Consider the following 18,967-nt stretch of genomic DNA (forward strand, 5'->3'; position numbering starts at 1 on the left):
TCATGAGCAGTTCTGTGACTTGCTTTGGCCAATGTCTCTTTTCACAACTGCCAGTGATCCAGATGGAAGCTGTCTTGACAGCCTGGGTCTTGAAGTAAAACTGACATGAATCAGAGCCACGGACGTTCCATGAAGCACATGTACTTCAACAAGAAATAAACTTTTGTTGTTCTATGCCACTGAGATATCAGATATATTTTGTTATCATGGCATTATACATCCTATTCTGATGGTCACAAATCATTTCTGGTCACCTCTACTGTGACTACACTAGTCCAAGCCTCCTTCATCTTCAGAAGCGAGCTTGCAATAGCTTTCCTGTTTCTATTCCTTCCTCTTCAGTTTATTCTCAACACAGTAGCTGAAGTGATCCTTTAAAGACAAATTGAATCATGTCACCCCTCCACTCAAAACCTTCCAACGCCTTTTCTTCTTACTCAAAATAAAGGATGACAGCCTCGCGCACTTGTTTACAAAGGCTTACGTGACCTTGCAGGGCCATTTCTGCCACTCCTTGCTCAACACCACTGTCTTTCAGACCTCATAACCTACTCCTCTCTCCCAACCACTGAACTTCAATCACCTAACCTCCCTGCTCTTCCCCAGACATGCTAGGTACGACCATACCTCTTAGCCTTTGCACTTGCTGTTCCCACTGCCTAGTTGCTCTTCTCTCAGACACCCCATGGCTCCTCTCTCACTTCCTTCTGGTCTGTGCAGTGTTTCTATGCCCCACAACTTACCTTTAAGCACTCTTTCTTTTTCTACCATTCTTTATTTTTCTCCATAAGGTATATTATCACCTGGCATGCTCTACATTTACTTTATATTCACTGAGAAATTCATTTACTTTATATTCATTTTATGTCCATCTCCTCCACATAAAATGTAAGCCTCGCAATTATACTCCAATAAAGATGTTTAAAAAAAAAATGTAAGCCTCATGAGGGCAGGAACTTTGTTTTGTTACTAGATATATTCCCCAGTATTTTGACTTGTATCCGGCACATGGATCAATAAATATTTGCTGAGTCAATGAATAAGTGAACTGTTTTATAACCATAAAAAGTAAATTAAAAACAAACTGAAAAATGAGTAGAGAAGAAAGTGTTTCTTTAAAAAAGCAGCTTAGCCATGGAGGAGACAGATATTCACATACCAACATGTTTCAAATTTTGGGACTATATTACTGAATGCCGGATTCATTCAGAGTGGCGTCTCTGATACATTGAGCTTCTTACTTTGAATTCAGTTGGCACCGTATAGAGTTGGCACAAATTTACTCATGCCTCACTTAAAAATAAAATTCATTAAAAAAACTCTCTCTGTTTTGCTGATAACAGCAATTAAAAATCAACTAAGAAAAAGTTGAAGTAAAATGTTACCATATTTCATATTTTGGTACAACATTACAGCTTTCAAAGGTCTTTTGCATTCTTTGTCTTGAGAAGCCTTGTTCATCCTCATTTTATAGCTGGGGAAACAAAGGCTCATAAAGGTGAAGTGACTTGCCCAAAGTCATAGCAGAAGGGAAGTGGCAACACCAGAATTCTAACTGAGGCCTCCTGCCACCAGAGCCAATGATCTTTTTTTTTTACTCTCCAAGGTACCTCACTCTGTGTAAGGTCCTGTATGAAATATAATGCCATGAATGAAAATCCCTTGCAAATGGTAAAGCCTATGACAAATGCTTTTTATTGTTATTATTTTTATTACCACTACTATTACCATTCACATGGCCTATTTTGAAAACTGTGACCTCACTGAAAGGGTCTGGACAAAAGCATCTCCCGGGGTCTTTTTCAGCATCAGTAGTCAATAGTTTATTTTCCTTTAAGATCCTCTGGCATTACTAAATGGGCCTGAGCAAATCCTTCCAGAAAGATCAAAGAAAAGGCTGTCAGGGAGGAGAGAGAAACATGAAAAAGTTCAGCACCTCAAAAAAAAGTAATTATTTCAGAGCAGGAAAAGCCAGCCAACAAAAACACCACGCTTGAGGGTTGCAAATGAAAGTCTCTTTTCAACCATAGCTTTAATGGAAACCACTAATGGATCAGGGCACCCTGTAAGGAATAAATAACAGCTTCAAAAGGGGTTGGGGCTAGGGTGGATTAGAGATGCTGATCTAAGACAGCCAAACAGGACACAGAAGGTTGGTTTTATTTTGCTGGAAGGCATTAGCATCAAGCGTGTTCATGACTTTTTCATTTCTTTCAACAAATGCTTATTGAATGCCTACTATGTGCCAGGCTTCGCTGTAGAGATAATTCACTTTCTAGTTGTGATAAGAAGTAAGGAAGCTAACAGGAAACAAGTTAAAGAGTTTGTGATCTCTCATTGACTTAAATATTCAGATTCTCCTTTAAATATTAAAGACTTGGAAGAAGCTGGCTAGGTAGCTAGGTGCTTGGGTAAACTGAAAAAGATGCATTTATTGGTGGGGATGCACTCTGTAGTAGTTTGCTGGGGCTGCATAATAAAGTACCACAAATGGAGGGCTTAAAGGACAATTTATGGTCTCAAGGTTCCAGAGGCTAGAAATCCAAGATCAAGGTGTCAACAGGGTTGGTTTTTCCTGAGGGCAATGGGCAAAGGATGTGTACCAGGTCTCTCTCCTTGGCCTATAGATGGTTGTCTTCTACTTGTGTTTCTTCACATCATCTTCCCTCTATGTATTTTTCTGTGTCCAAATTTCCTCTTTTTGTAAGGACGCCAATCATATTGGATTAGGGCCCACCCTGATGACCCCATTTTAATGCTATTACTTCTTTGAAGACCCATTTGCCAAATAAAGTCACATCCTGAGGTACTAGAGGTCAGCTCTTCAACATATGAATTTGTGGGGGGACATAATTCAACCCATAACGCACCCCTTCTCAGGCAAAACCAGCCATGATAGGGAGTAGACAAGGAGGTAGTTTAGTTCAATTGAACTAAAATTTAGTGAAAGCCTAGCAACCCATGAGGCACTAAGTATTGATATCTTCAGAGATGCCTGGGACACGGCCCCTGCTCTGCGTAGTAATTATATTCATGTCTTATGTTTAGTGAGCTTCACACTAGAGGCCAGGATCTCTGCTAGGCACTGGGCATACAAATATGAATAAGAGGTGACCCTAATTCTCTAAGGAAAATATAGAAACAATTATTACATAATGAGAAAAGGCATCTGACCCAAAGTTGAAACACCAGGGAAAACATCACTTTGGAGGTAACAAGCTGAACTAAATCTTGAAGGAGGAATGGGAGTTATCCAAATATGATTGAGGTGTCCATGCCCTTCTGTATTAGTCAGGGTTCTCTAGAGACACAGAACCAATAGAATGTGCATGTATGTATGTGGATGGATGGATGGATGGATGGTCTGGTAGATAGTTAGATAGATAGGTAAATAGATTAGATAGATAGGTAGATAGATAGATAGATAGATAGATAGATAGATAGATAGATAGATAGATAGATGATAGATCAAAGCTATCTATCAAGAGATCAATTTATTTTAAGGAACTGGCTCACATGGTTGTGGAAGGTGACAAGTCCCAAATCTGTAGGGCAGGCTGGCAGGAAAAGTAGATGTTGCAGCTTGAGTTCAAATGCAGAGTATAGGGAGAATTCCCTCTTCCTTGGGGAAAGTCAGTCTTCTTTCTCTTAAATTGATTGGATGAGGTTCACTCACATTATGTAAGGTAAACTTATTTATGCAGAGTCTACTAATTTAAATGTTAATCTCATTTGAAAATACTTTCGCAGCAACATCTAGATTAGTGTTTGACCAAATACCTGGGCACTGCAGCCTAGCCATGTTGAAATATACAATTAACTATCACTACCTCTGTCCCCTGTGTACTAGGGGACACAGAGCATAGTAGCATGCCCTGGTCTTACTCTCAGAGAAAACCATGGTACATCCTGCCTCATTCCACCTGGCATCTGGTGGTCCTTTAGACTAGTTCACAAATGACCTAGGTGTTGCCAGGAGGCATCCTCATATGGTAGATGATCATATGATGTGTGAAGACTTTTAGCACACTTAGGTAATCGATTACACTTACTCAGTGAGAGATGGTTGGCAGACAAGTTCTCAATACCCAAAGTGATTCTTCCCTTCTGAGATTCCCAGATACACCATAGCCAAAATCTGAGAGCAAAGGGCACTGTTGCTTAGGATGATAAGACTGCCCTAGGGGGCTATCCCTTGGGCTACAGTGCAGGGCTGTTTTCCCAATCTAGAACAGCTCCTACACACATCCATGTTTCCCCTGGCAATAGACTTGTTTCCCTACTGGCCTAGTGATATCTCTATCCCTACCGATATTACGACCATTCCCAGGAAACAAATCTCACATCCGATTCATTCAATTTCTTCAGAGCAGCAATCAGTAACTGGTATTAAATTAGTGTGTTTTTCTATCTCCTTCACTAGAATATAAGGACCCTGTTATTGTTTTGTTCACTGCAATTTCCATTGTATCTAGAAGAGCTTCTGACACATGGTAAACACTCAGTAAATAATTGTGGAAAGAAAAGAGGAAGGGAGGAAGAGAGGGATGGATGATCCTCAGACTCAGGGCCCCTTCTCCTGACCCTTTCCTTCCCAGTATTTTCCTTGGGGTCACATCTCCCTAAGCCTCTTCCTTTCTGACTCTCTGGCTCATTAACAAATGATCATGGGCCTTAGTAACATTAATCACTAATACTTATCAGTTGCTTGCTATATACCCAGCACTATTCTAGGTGCTTTATGGTAAATCCTCATGACAATCCTATGAGGTCGATACTATTATCATCTATACTTTACAAAGAAATGGAGGCACAGAGAGATGATTAAACTTGCAAAGGCTGAAGAACTGATATATTGGGCAAAGCTTAGATTCAAGCTTAGACAGTCTAGATGCAATTCTGTCCTTTTAACCATTGCATTATTTAACACACATGCACACACACACACACACACACACACATACAAGCCCACTTGTTTTCTCTTCCCTTGAAGGTAACTTTGTAGAAACTTTACCTTATGCCAAGTTACCCCAATTTGACAAAGGTTGACAGAAGGACTTACTACAGCTCTGTAAACCCTCAAAGTGATATCTCAGTGAGTCACTGGGTCACACCTCCATAACTCCCTCCATATTCATTGGGCAATCTGCACTGCCTAGTCTACGACTATTGGAATCAGCAGTCCACACATATAATTATGCTATAAATTGTACTGACACTTGGAGGGATCTTAGGATTCCCAGTTCTTTCATTCTTTTAGAGTTGAATCACATATTTTGGTTTTTTCTCCTAATAGCATTTATTTTTAAAAGTATTATTATCATTTTCCTATAGCCTATATTTGGCAAGCTATAAATGTACTTAGAAAAAATATGATTTTTAACATTTTTACATATTACACATAGTGCCTAAAACAAGGCTGAGCACATAAGACAGATGTTAAATAAAATACAAAATAATTGTACTCTGACTCATTATGGTATTTCTATCAATTCAGTTCATCAAGCTGTTAAAATCTAGGTGTATTCATGCTGAATTGCCGAATCATCTAACCCCATTCACGTGCTATATGGACACAGGAATTACCCAACATTTCCCATTTCTTTCACAAACCAAACTAAAAATTCCTTAATGCAACATTCAAATACTCTCCCAACGTGGGCCATCTTACTTTTCCAGCCATGTATTTTACCAGGTTCGCATATTTCCTAACACAGCGTGTATCTTCACAGCTTTGTACTTCTGCTTATTATTGTCTCTTCTTAGAATGGCCGTCTCCCATTTTTCTCAGCCTAGATGATCCTATTTATCCTTCAAAGCCCAGTTAAAAATCATTTTCCCCATGTAGTATTTATTGATAACCCTAGAGTTGGTTATTCCACTCTGTGGTCCCATAATTCTTGGTACATAAGGTAATGACAGCACGTAATGTAATGCATTGTGATTTTTAAAAGGAAACATATTCATCCCTGTATCTTTACTACCTAAGGGAGTTCCTGGCATGAGCTATGCATTCATGAAATTTTTTGCATGATTGCTTTGATCCTATATCCTTTTAAAAAAACCAAGCTGGAAAATATCCTAATATTCATTAATATTCATATAGAATATCCTAATATTCATTAATTAGAATCATTTGCATGCTTTGGGTGTATATCCATCCAATACCTTGAACTACTGACTGACAACCAAGCACAAAACATTCCAGACATATTAAGATTATAAATTCAAAAAACCTGAACAAGAAATGCTCATAACTTCCTGAATTCTACTGAGTTGGATTATAAGACCCAAAATGTGTCTTATTGGCAAGCTAAAGAAAGCAATTTAAAAAATAGATTGTTAAAGTATCTTTTAAATAGTTGTTTTTCTTGATAATAGAATTAGTTCACACTATTTGCACAAAACTTGGAAAATACAATAATATATGAAGAAGAAAATAAAGCAAAACCTGTAATCCCACATTTCCCCCAAATAACCACTATGATGTTATTTTATTCTAGTTTTTTATTAGCATATTATATAAAGAATTAGTGACAAAAATTCAATGAAAGTGTTTAACTATTCTATTCTTCTCACTTAATATATTCTGAGCCATTTTCCATACCATTAAATATTATTTGAAAACATGATTTTTATGACAATACTACACGCTCACATTTATTTAGCTGTTCTCCTCTTGTTACACATTTAGATTATTCCCTTGTTCTTTTGCTTCTATAAGCAACATTGTGATGCACATGCTGTAGCAGAAAGTTTTCTCCAATACTGGCTTGCATGAAGTAGCAGGATAACGTTTTAAGATTCTAACTTGCATGCCCAGAAACTGTGTGGGTATAAATTTATGGACTATGTTTCTTGTCCGGACTATTTTGGAAGAGCCAGGACCTAGGAACAAGGATGGGACCTAGGAACAAGAATGGTCACTGGCCATTCGTTGATCTGTTTGACAAAAATTCTCAGGTGATGGGATTGTATGAGGGGTCTTTGGTCCTTAGAGGAGGGGCTCTGGTCCCAGAAGGATATCACATGATGCCCTTAAAAAGAATATGCCATGTGGTCACACAGGACCGTTAACCTTCTTCAGGATGTGTGGGGCCTCATTGCAGGGCTCACTGACTGTTCTTAATCAGGAGAAAGGAGAATGCTGGGGCCAAACCAGAATGCTCGTGGACAAGAAATATGGAAATCACCTCGGAAGCAGCAAAAGTAGCTCAAGACTCCATATCCAAAGAGACTGCCAGCTCAAACCCAAGCAGAAATGAAGTTCATTTCCCAAAGGGAAGATTCTAGGGCAATCTGGTCAATTCAATGCAATAAACCGGGTGCCTCTAGCTCTGAATTCACTCAGGTTCTCATCCTGGCTTTGCCTCTTGGAGCTTTTTGAGCCGGTAGGGAACCACTCAATGTCTTGGCCTCCTTGTTTTAAGACAATAAATAATATCTATCTTGAGTTATATCTGTAAGGATTAGAAGGGCTTTATAAAATATTAAGAACAGTGTTGTAACATATAGTGCAGTCTGCAAATAGCAAGAAGAGGAAGAAAAAGGGAAAAGAGAAAGGAAAAGTGTATTATGTCAGCTTTGCTGGGAAACAAACTCTGAGACAGAGATGTGTGTGCAAGAGGTTTCTTGGGGAATGATCTCAGGATCACCATCTCTGAGAGAGTGAGGGAGGCAGATGGGACAGAGGGAGAAAATAAACTGCTGTGACATGGCAACAGAGGCTCTGGCCAATCCCAAGGGTGCTCTGAATCTGCGATGACCCTTAAGAGTTTTCCTGAATCATGGCAAAGGAGCAAGGCCCAGCTCCCGAGCAACGACCTGTCTTTGGATACAGGCTGGCCCCAGGGAGATGTGACCTTGGGTGAGACAGCTCTCCTCAGCCAACAATCCCCGTGTCTGGGGGAATGAGTGTATCGGTCCTAAAGAAGGGATCTAGACGGTAAACTGTTGCATCCCCTACAAGGAGAAAAACTATTGTTCAACTAATGCTTCTACCATGTCCCAGACACATCTTCACAATAAAATCGAATATTTTCAGTGTTTGCTTTGTTCCAGGCACAGTTCCAAGTTACAAATATTGACTCATTTATACTTTAAAACAGCCCTAAAATAGGAGGTTTTAGTGACGAGCACACTCAGAATGATTAAAAAATTGACCCACTGTTACCCAGCAGTACACATCAGAGGCAGGATTTGAACCCAGTGGCCTAACTCCAGAGTCTTTACTCTTAACCTCAAGGATAATAGAAGATACTCACTGCTCTGAAGGAACTCGCTGTTTCATCAGCTGTGAGACAAATTCTTCTTAAAGGCAGTGATTAGTTATCTCTTGCAGCCCTAACAAATTAACATAGATTTAGCAGCTTATAACATCACTTTCATATCATCTCACAGTTCTGTAGGTCCAAAGCCTGGTGTAACATGGCTGCACTGGGTCTTCTGCTGAGTTGTCATGGGGCTGAAATCAAAGTGACAAGAAGGCAGGTTCGTTTCTGGAGGCTCTGGGCATCCACCTACTTCCAAGCTCATTCAGGTTGCTCACCACATTCAGTTCCTTATGGTTGTAAGACTGAGGTCACTATTTCCTAGCTGGTGTCACCTGGGAAACAGTGTTTGCTCTGAGAGGCTGCCAGCACTACTCCTGTTTTCCAGCTGTCCTCCCCCAGTAACAGCAGGTTGAATCCTTCTCCTGCTTCAAATTGCCCTGACTTCTCCATCTGTCTCACGTTTCTTACTCCAGCCCTTTCTGTGCTTTTAAGGGCTCATAGGTTAGATTGCACCCACTCGATAATCTGAGATAGCCTCCCTATCCTAATTACAACTGCTAAGTCCCTTTTGTCATGTGACATAACATATTCATTTGCAGTATCCAAGGATTAGGGCAAAGACATCTTTTGGGGGAGGGGGCACATTCTGCCTTCTACCAGCGTTTAGGGCAACAGTCACTCCAGGCTCATCATCACAATGACAGTTCGCTGTGATCTTTACCTTTACACCAGGCAGAGCTCCCTGGCAAGCTATCCATGCAGCCAGTATCCAATAATGATGAGGGTGGGGCCCCACAATTCAACTGTCAATATTATTTTGGCTCTTTTCCTGCTTAATATTTTACTCCCCCCTTTGCTTTTTAATTTGCCTGCACTTTGGCCTTCTTGTTTTTATCTCCCCCCTTTGAACTCTGTCCTTGTTCCTTGGGCTTAATAAAGAAGGGGGCTTCCCTGGTTTCCACCCATGTCACTTAAATAACAAGGCTCCTGTGGTTAGCCAGTCCAGGAAACCTCTCCACCTGACTGATCCCTCCTTGTACTTCTCCAAGACTTTCACTGCCCAGCCTTTGCCTCCCTCTCCAGCTCCATTTCCCCCTGCTCGGAACCTTCCCGCCACAAGAGGGCAAGAACAGTGTCTTATTCCTATCTGTAGCCACAGCTTCTATAATAGTGTCTGGCATAGGGTAAGCAATCAATACAAGCTTGTCAAATTTTGAATGGAAGAAAGGTGGAAGGATGGCTGGGTGAATTAAATAAACAAAAGAACTCAATTAGTTATGGGATAAGAAACATTGCCTTTTCTTAAGTGTGATGATTCATGAGTTAGGTCAGCAGGGTGAAACCCAGATTTATTTTGCTTTATAGTTTACTTATTAAACAAATATTTACTGAGTGCCCCTATAAATGAGATTCTATAATGAGTTCTGTTGGTGATGAATAAGACATGCTCCTTGGCCTGAGAGAGGTTTACTTTCCATCAGGGAGCATAGCTATATACACATTTGTTTCCGTTTCTCTCTTCCGTGTCTTCTGACCCATTCCTTCCTCATTTATGTTTCTGCCATTCTGCCTCTCCTTCCTAAATCAATCCCAATATGTTGACCTATGCCAGCAATTCTTCAAAGAAAGAAATTGCTCATCATAGGTTCAACTTTAAAAGCTAAGTATTAGAAGGGGTTTGAGAGCCGGTCAAATGTCTTTATTGGCAAGAAAGAGAATAAAAAAGAATTTAAAAGAAAATTTTGTTATTTTTATTGTTTCTTGGTTACTTCTGAGGTCATTTGCATTTAACTTCCATTCTTTCTGACATAGATAAACCAGTTTTGCTGCTGGTTTCATGATCAAACCAAATGAGAGAAGCACCACGGCCATGGAGAAGCAAGAAGACTGCAAGCTTTGGGGCCAGAGAGGCTGGGATTTTCTTGTTCTTTTTTGGTGTTGTTCCTGCTGAGGTGAAATTCACATAACATAAAATTAACAATTTAAAAGTGAACAAGTCAGTGACATTTAGCATATTCACAATGTTGTACAACCATTACTTCTATCTAGTTCCAAAATATTTTCACCACTCCAAAAGGAAACCCCATATCCATTAAACCATTACTCCCCATTCCCCCTCTCCAAAGCCCCTAGCAGTCACAAATCTGCTCTCTCTCCATCTCTATGGATCTTCCGGTTCTGGATATTTCATACAAATGGAATCATATAATATGTCACCTTTTGGTTTCTGGCTCATTTCCCTTAGCATAATGTTTTTGAGGTTCATATATACACATTGTTGTATGTATCAGTACTTCATTCCTTTTTATGGTTGAATAATATTCCATTGTATGTATTATATGTACCATAATTTGTTTATCCATCCATCCACTGATGGGTATTCGGGTTGTTTCCACCTTTTGGCTATGGTGAATTACGTTGCTATGAACATGCATTTATGTGTGTTTGTATGAGTATCTGTTATCAATTTTGGGGTTATATACCCAACAGAGGAATTCCTGGGTCATTCATATATATATATATATATATATATATATATATATATATATATATATATATATATATATATGTATGCATACATTCATATATATATATATATATATATGTTTAACTTTTTGAGGAACCGTCAAGCTGTTTTCCACAGTGGCTACACCATTTTATATTCACACCAGCAATGTATGGAAAGGTGTTCCAATTTCTGCTATTCCTTGCCAACACTAGTTATTTTCCTCTTTTTCCCCTTAAATTATAGCTATGCTAGTGGGTATGAAATAGTATCTCACTCCTTACCCATCATTTTCCATATACTCCATTTCCCACTTTCCTTCCAGTCGGAAAGGGCTTATTCTTCAGAACTTTTGCCTCTTTCATACCTCACTATCTTTAGGAAACCCCATAGTCCTCACCCACTCCAGACTAAGCCCTTTTATTTTGCAGGGATGCCTTCTGGGTTCTTACAAGATATCAGAAGATCTGAGTTCCAGCCTTCGCCCGCAGTATTCTAAATAGGTGGTTTGGAGGAGGCGACTTGACCTGGAGTAGCCTTATTTGTTAAATACATGGGAATTAACATCCCTCACAGGGTTGATATGGGACTCAAAGAAGGTATGAATAGCAAATGCTTTGTTGTGCTATTGTTATTATCGGCCAGAAGGACTGGATCTATTTTGACTGTGTTTCTCCAGCATAGGATCTGGCCAATAGAAGATCTGTGATGAATGAATGAATGACTCTTATTATCATTACTATTTCACTGTGGAAATGGCGTAGAGTTGGAAAAGATATTCCAGTTCTTCTTTAATCAAAGAAGTGTAACAGATTGAAGTATGTGCAAACTGGAGAGCGCATAAATCTAGTCCTGCAAAAGGATTCCCTCCCCTCCCATATGGTGTAATACTCGGTCTACTTGCAAAACAAGGTAGCAGGCTCAAAAAGCAACCCACTTTCCACCAGCCACATCTTGCTGGCATAGTCCTGGCCACAATATGACATGGGAAGGCAGAGGTATTATGGTCTCAGTTCACGGGCCGTCCAGGCCCTGGCTTCACATGGAGAACAGACGTACAGTCCTTTCCATGCATGAGGTGTACTTGGTCCTCATCCCCATTTGGGAAAGGGGTCTCCAACCCCAGCTACCTGTATCTGATTCAAATCCCCACATTTCATCATAGTTTAGCTTCAGGCTTACAACCCTGGGTTCTCCATTATCTTTTTTAAATGCCTTTGAATACAGCCATGTTCTTCTTATTATTATATAAAATATTTTATGTACAATTTCTATGCACCTGGATCAGGGAGAGAAATTTCAGAACATGCTCACATCTCTAAATTACCCTAGAGGGATGTTTGTTGCTCTTTCTACCATTCCATCAACCAGGGCTGTCTGGTTCACATTACACTCTCTCCACCTATAATCAAATAAATAACTATCAGGGAGTAACTTATATAAGTAACTCTCATGTTTGGTCTTTAAAACAATCCTACGTGGTAGAGGTTTTATTATCCTTCTTTTACATCAGAGGTATTAATTTGATACGATCAGGATGCCCATGTGAAGTTGGATTCTTGCTTTATTCTGACTCTCACTACCATTAAATTTGATGTCTGTACACACTATGTGGGTGTGAGAAAGAGAGCACACACGTGCACACACACACACACACTTATGTGCACACACATGCACAGATACCCATATACACACACTGTAGATACATTTTTTGGTCCATGCTGCTAATCAAATGTTGAAAGGATCTTTGCTTAGGGCTTGTCAACATAATTACTTACTTCTCAGCTGTTTAAATAGCAGCAGGATTGTTCAGTTGTCTTTCCCACTTGGACTGATTGGAGAAATCAAGGCCTTTTCAGTGAGCCCAGTCTATTAGCAGGCTACAGAATCGGGTGTCCTTTGCCCCTTCCCAACCCCTTTTTCCAGAAGGCAGGGGATATGGAGAGACAGGGAGCACCAAATCCGACAGTAATGGGCTGTAATTGAGTTCTCAGTTTGTTTTAACTGCCTGGGTGTGATTGCCTGTGAAAATGGTTTGATTTTATGCTCTTTGTGAAGCTGCGTCAAGCCTCATTTGCAATAACAAGGGCTATCCCTTCCTTTGCTTCTGTTCAAAGTGGGGATGAGTGGAGTGGGGGAAAGGAGGGAGGGTATGTTTCCAAGAGAGCTTGCAAGGGAAGAGCTGTAAGCGATCATGTGTAGAAGTGAGCAGGCAGATGGGGGAAGCAGTGCTATAAAACCGCTCTCAGGCAACCTGCAGCCTCGGCAGACGACAGGTGGAATCTGTATCTGGCACCTTACAAACTTCTCCTCCAATCAACAGCTGCTCTGTGAGGACTGGTCAGGCAGGCATTTGATGAGACCTGCTCCATGTCTATGTACAATGATAAAGCATAAGGGAAAAGTAGGAGAGGCCCTAACTAGGGCACCATAGAACCCATACTGTTCATACTGCCTTGTCCTGGCTATTTCTTACAGAGGCAGAACTCATAGCTGTGATGTCCAGTTCAGTAGACACATGTAGCTACTGAGCACTTAACATGTAGCTGAATTGAGATGTGACTGTGAGTGTAAGATACACACCAGAGTTCAAGGACTCAATGTGATAAAAGAGCTTAACATATCTCAGTAATAATATTTTATGCAGATTCAATATTGAAATGATAATGTTTTAGATATATTGGGTTAAATAACACATATTATTAAAATTAATTTCTCCTGTTTGTGCTTTATTAATGTGGTTACTGGAAAATGTGAAATTACATGTATGGCTCAAATCACATTTATATTCGACAGCGTTGGTCCAAAGACCAAATCCAGCTTGCTTCCTTAGGCTCCCATAGGTTGCAGTGGTCAGAACTGAGTTCCCCACATGGCAACCTCACTTTGGCAACCCCGATGTAGCTCAGTTTATTATACATAAGAATGGCTTTAAAAGCCCTTAATTGCTGCAGTAAAAGCTCAAAAATACTTGATATTCCAACTCCAAACACAGTCAGAGCTGCAGGATATCATGCGGGCAGAACTGGGAAAAACACTTAAGACAGCACAGAAGTCACAATCCCCAGGAAGGCACTTGCCACCTTTGCCGTCCACTTTAAATCCTTGTTCTTCTTCTCTCCGTTTATATCATCACCTTTTTTTCTTTGCTTTTCTTTTTTTCTCCTAATGTTGGAGAGTCAAACTAGTATTGATTGAATAGCTACCATGTGCTAGGTTCATGCCTATGATCATCACAAAACATTCCTATGAGGTAGGTACCATTGTCCCCATTTGAAAGATGAGTAAACTAAGGCTCAGGGAGCTGAGGGCATTTGCCTGAGGTCACACAGACAGTACGCAGCAAAACTAGCATTCTAAATCCAGACAGTCTGAATCCAGTGCTAATGCTGATTCTGTTCCTTAATTCCACCACTCTCTTTCCCATTTTGCTAAAGCCATCTCTGGCTGTTAATTTTAATACCCTCACCTTTACTTAGTCCAAGAAGCCCTGGGCTTCATGTTTCACAGAAAGGAAAAGTATAGGACCAACAGGGAAGCAGCCTTGTCTTACCCTTTGTAATAGATACATTGTCTTGCCTATTTTTTTCTTTTTGATGGGTTGATCTCCCACCTCCATATTCAGGATTTTGTCTACTGTGCTGACAAATCTGAGAAATGTACAAGCAGAAGCGAGGGGCTACTCCATCCTGGATGCCCACTTCCAACTTAACTGGCTTGCACACCCTTTGTCCTGTATGTTTCATTCTTGCTGGTGTGACACTTCATCTTTTGTCCCAAAGCCTAGGATGCTCAGAGCCACCTCCTCTGGTATATCCTAGTCGACCTCATCTCTAAGGCTCAAGTTAAGTGCCTCCTCCTGTTGGAAGTATTCCCTGATCCTGCGCAGCAAGACATGATCTCTCCCTGTACCTGTCTTATGTTGTTCAATTAGCCCTTTTCATCCTTGTATTACAATGATGACGCATTCCTCTCATCTCTCCTACAAGGTTTTGAAGGAGAAATAGGCACTGTGATTATTACGTAGACTTTGGAGGCAGAGGGACTTGGGTTCACAGCCTGGTTCTGCCACTTACGAGCTCTGTGACCTTAGGTAAGTTATGTAAACTCTCCAACTCTCAGCTTCTTCATCTCTAATATGGAAGGACAAATGATCCTCAATTTATGATGGTTCAATTTAGGATTTTTCAACTTTATGATGGTGTGAGAGAGATAAGTATTCAAACTTTGAATTTTGGTCTTTTCCCTGGCTAGTGATGTGTGGAATGATACTCTCTCCTGATGCTGGGCAGCAGCAGTGAGCCGCATCTCCCAGCCAGCCACACGACCATGAGGGTAAACAAGTGACACGCTTACAACCATTCTGTACCACACAACCATTCTGTGTTTCATTTTCAGTACAGTATTCAATAAATTACATAAGATTTTCAACACTTGATTATAAAGTAGGCTTTGGGTTAGATGATTTTGCCCAACTGTAGGCTAATGTAATCGTTCTGAGCATGTTTAAGCAGGCTAGCTAAGCTGTGATGTTTGGTAGGCTAGGTGTATAAAATGCATTTTCAATTAATAATATTTTAAATTTATGATGGGTTCATTGGGACGTAACCACATTGTAAGTTGAGGAAGATCTGTACTAATATCTATATCACAGGTGTTACACTAATATCTACATCACAGGTGTTGAAACCCAGCTCTACCTCTTACTAATCATTTGACTTTAGATATCTCCTTGAGCCTCGATTTCTTTATCCTCAGAATAGGAATAATAATACTCCTCTAATAGGTTTTGGGATTAAAAGATATCATATGCAAAATGCACAACACAGTAAAATATGACATAAAGTGGGTATTCATTAAATGTTTATTGAATGAATTAATAAATAAATGAGGATAATGGTGGTCAGGTCCAAGGATACACAACAGACAGAATCAGAGTTAATTCTGGCTTATTTAAAGGCTACATGACCACTTATTGAAGATCTTACATAAAAAATTAAAGAATAATAATAAGAACAATTTAGTGAGCACCTCCAATAAGCAAATATTTTAAAATGGTACCTGATAACCTTATGAGACAATAGTTATTACCACCAACGAAGTTCTGTCCAATTTAGAATTCAAGCTCCTCACCACTCCATCATGTTGATGCTCATCAGATGGGGGAATCCAGGTTTTCTGGGAGCCAAGACACCGTTAGTCTAAGTGATAGAAAGGAAACTTAAGATAGCTTAAGCCAAGGGAGAACTTATGCTTCATATAGTTGGGAAGAATAGAGGTCTCTGAGAATTGAAAGAACTCCTGGAACCCTGTGTTCTCCAGGAGTCCTAACTATACCCACCCAATTTCCAGCTGTTAAAATTTGCATATTATTTAGGTATCAAATCAAGTGCCATTTCTCTTCATTACCTTTCTCCTTCTCTTCCCTTTGAAACACTAATTGCTCCAATCTCAGATTTCCCTGAATATTTTGTTTATATAAAAGCACTTGCCATATTTTGCCTTATATTGTAGTGGTAGTTATCTTTGTGTTCACATATAGACCAGTTCAGCATTCTGTGCAGATTGGATGCTTAAATATTTTTGAATAGATCGATGGATAGATCAAGAGATGGCTTGATAGGTACATGGATAAATGGGTAGAGGTAAGGTGAACATGTAGATGAATGGTTAGATGGATAAATAAATGAGAGATGGAAAATATATTGATGGATAGAATTGTGGTTGGATGAATGAACTGAAGGATGGATGGGTACAAATAAATGGACGGAAGGAGATATTGTATGGGTGATAGATTGATGTATGAATGATTTACTGAATTAGTGGATGTATAGGTGAATGGATAAATGGGCAATGAGATGGGTTGCTGAATGACTCAACCTATGCATTTGAAGGACACCTGTTCCTTTCAGGTATGCATAGAAATTTAGTTCTCTCTTGTATAAATAAAATATGCAGCCAGCACAACTTTCCTTTTTTCCATGGTAAACCTCTTAGAGGACATCAGGAAAAGTTGATGCTTTCTTTAGATGGAGACTGAGGAAATGCAAGTAAAATGTTTACCTGTGTTGTGGTTTTTGTATTACACATCATAATGTGTCTGAGTATCTTACTGAAGAAGAAATGGAAAAACAGATTTTATATAAATATGTGACAGTCCATTAATCTTGGATTCTGAGAGTAATGCTGCCCACATTGACTAGGGAGAGAGAAAGAGGTTGGAGGTGAATGGAGCAGGAACATGGATTAGTTAATCACGTATTATCACTCATGGGGGAAAACAACACTCCAGGAAGCAAGTCCTGCTTGCTCCCTTTAACCCACTCTTTGCTGCCCTCCTGCTACCAGGCTCAGCTGCTTTCTCGGCTTTGGAATGAGCAGAAACAAAGTTGTATTCTGGAGCTAAGTCATAAGGAAAAGTCATATAAGTTCTTAGAAATAAAGGTAGCACCCATATTCTAATCCGACTCAATTGAAATAGAGTAGAACCATCACTACCCTGGTATTAGATGTAATATGTTTCAGAAGCTGTATAAAAAAATTGGTCCTTAGAGACAGGCAAATTTCGTTTGTGTCCAAATTCTTTCTCTTTTTGAGTGAGGGACTTCTCTTTCTAGCATCATGGTCACCTAGGTGTCTCCTACCAGCTCCCTGCTACCAACCCTCTTGCTGAAAACAACTGTCAATGCTAGAGAAAACATTTTTATACCTTTTTGAATGCTACTTTGAGCTGGCAAGAAGTTCAGTGATGCTCATAATAAGGACCTAGAGATGTAAGCGTAGCATTGAAGCTGCCCTGTGCCTAGAGGGCATTTTTCTGATCTTTGTGAAACTTAAGTTTTTACAGCCTTACAGGGCTTAGAGACAGAATACAAAACTCAGAGACCACCCAAGACAAGAGGATGTCTAACACAGGATGTCCCCAATAAACCTGGGCTCTACAGAGCTTTAGTACACTTTAGTGTACAAGAGAATTAGAAATACACATTCTGGTGGATTGCAAAGATATTTGCAATAAAAGAAGTTTGCCCAAGAAATCGTAGCAATGAATGGAGGGAAAAAATATCCCATGAGAAGTTATAAACACAAACCAGCCATCATACAAAGTTGCAGTCAGAAGTCACTCTATCTGTTGTAAGTCTAGCTAAGAATTTAGTTTAAAATGGTCCTAGTCCTGTTGTCCCAGGCAGTTGGCAGAAACCTGGGTCAATCGTCTCCAGAATAACCATAGGTAAAGTTTCAAGGAAATGTGCATGTCTCAATAAAGTAAAATATTAACTGTGTACAACGTTTTATAAGCTAGACCTAGCTTTCTCCCTCAAAATTACAGTTACCAGCTTTCAAAATGGCAAGCTTTCATTTGGGTCCTGGAAAATTTAGATTTATTTGAAAGAAGAAAATAGAATGGAAGATAAGAATAAAAATTAGAATGAGAAGGAGAAGGAGGAGAAAAAAATGCAAATGTATAGGAAGAAACGTATTTTACATGAGTGTTACTATATTTCTGGACATACAGACTATGGCCAGTTTCAATTAATATAAATAATGCTTAAAAGAGTATATTTGCATTCAAATGTTTGACTAGATTCTTTTTATGTATGTGAAATAATTTCCTAAAAGTATAATAACTGAATTAAAGTGACTGAACATTTTTATATCTTTTAACTCCTGATGGAATAACTTATACAAAAGAGCCTTATGAACGTCAGTGAGGTAAAATATAAGGGACTTAACGTTATTTTTATGAAAAGGTAGGGAAATATGAAGAGTAAGAAAGGCACTGAATTTTAGTTTGATTAATTCACTAAGTATCTCTTAAGCTCATGCTTTTTATTAAGGAAATCCAAGGTGCTGAGGATACTATCATAAGAAGTAGTCACAATCTTTGCCCACCAGGAACTAACCATAAGTAAAAGGAGATGGATAAACAGTGTCTATCCATGCTTGGAACTGTGCCAGCACATAGCAGATGTTCCATAAATATTTGTTGAATTAAATAAACAGGTATTTAGAGTACAATGATGCCACGATAAGGATGTAGAAGGGATTTTTCTGCTGAGCCTAAGCAAAGACAGGATGTAGATTTGATGGAGAACTTACAGAACCAGTTTCATGGTAAAAAGGTGGTGCCCTGGAATAAGATGTGTAAGGTGAAATTCTATCTTCTGCCAGGAGTCTTACTGGGAGA

The sequence above is a fragment of the Eubalaena glacialis genome, chromosome 11 (genome assembly GCF_028564815.1).
Source record: "Eubalaena glacialis isolate mEubGla1 chromosome 11, mEubGla1.1.hap2.+ XY, whole genome shotgun sequence".
Classification (NCBI taxonomy): Eukaryota; Metazoa; Chordata; class Mammalia; order Artiodactyla; family Balaenidae; genus Eubalaena; species Eubalaena glacialis.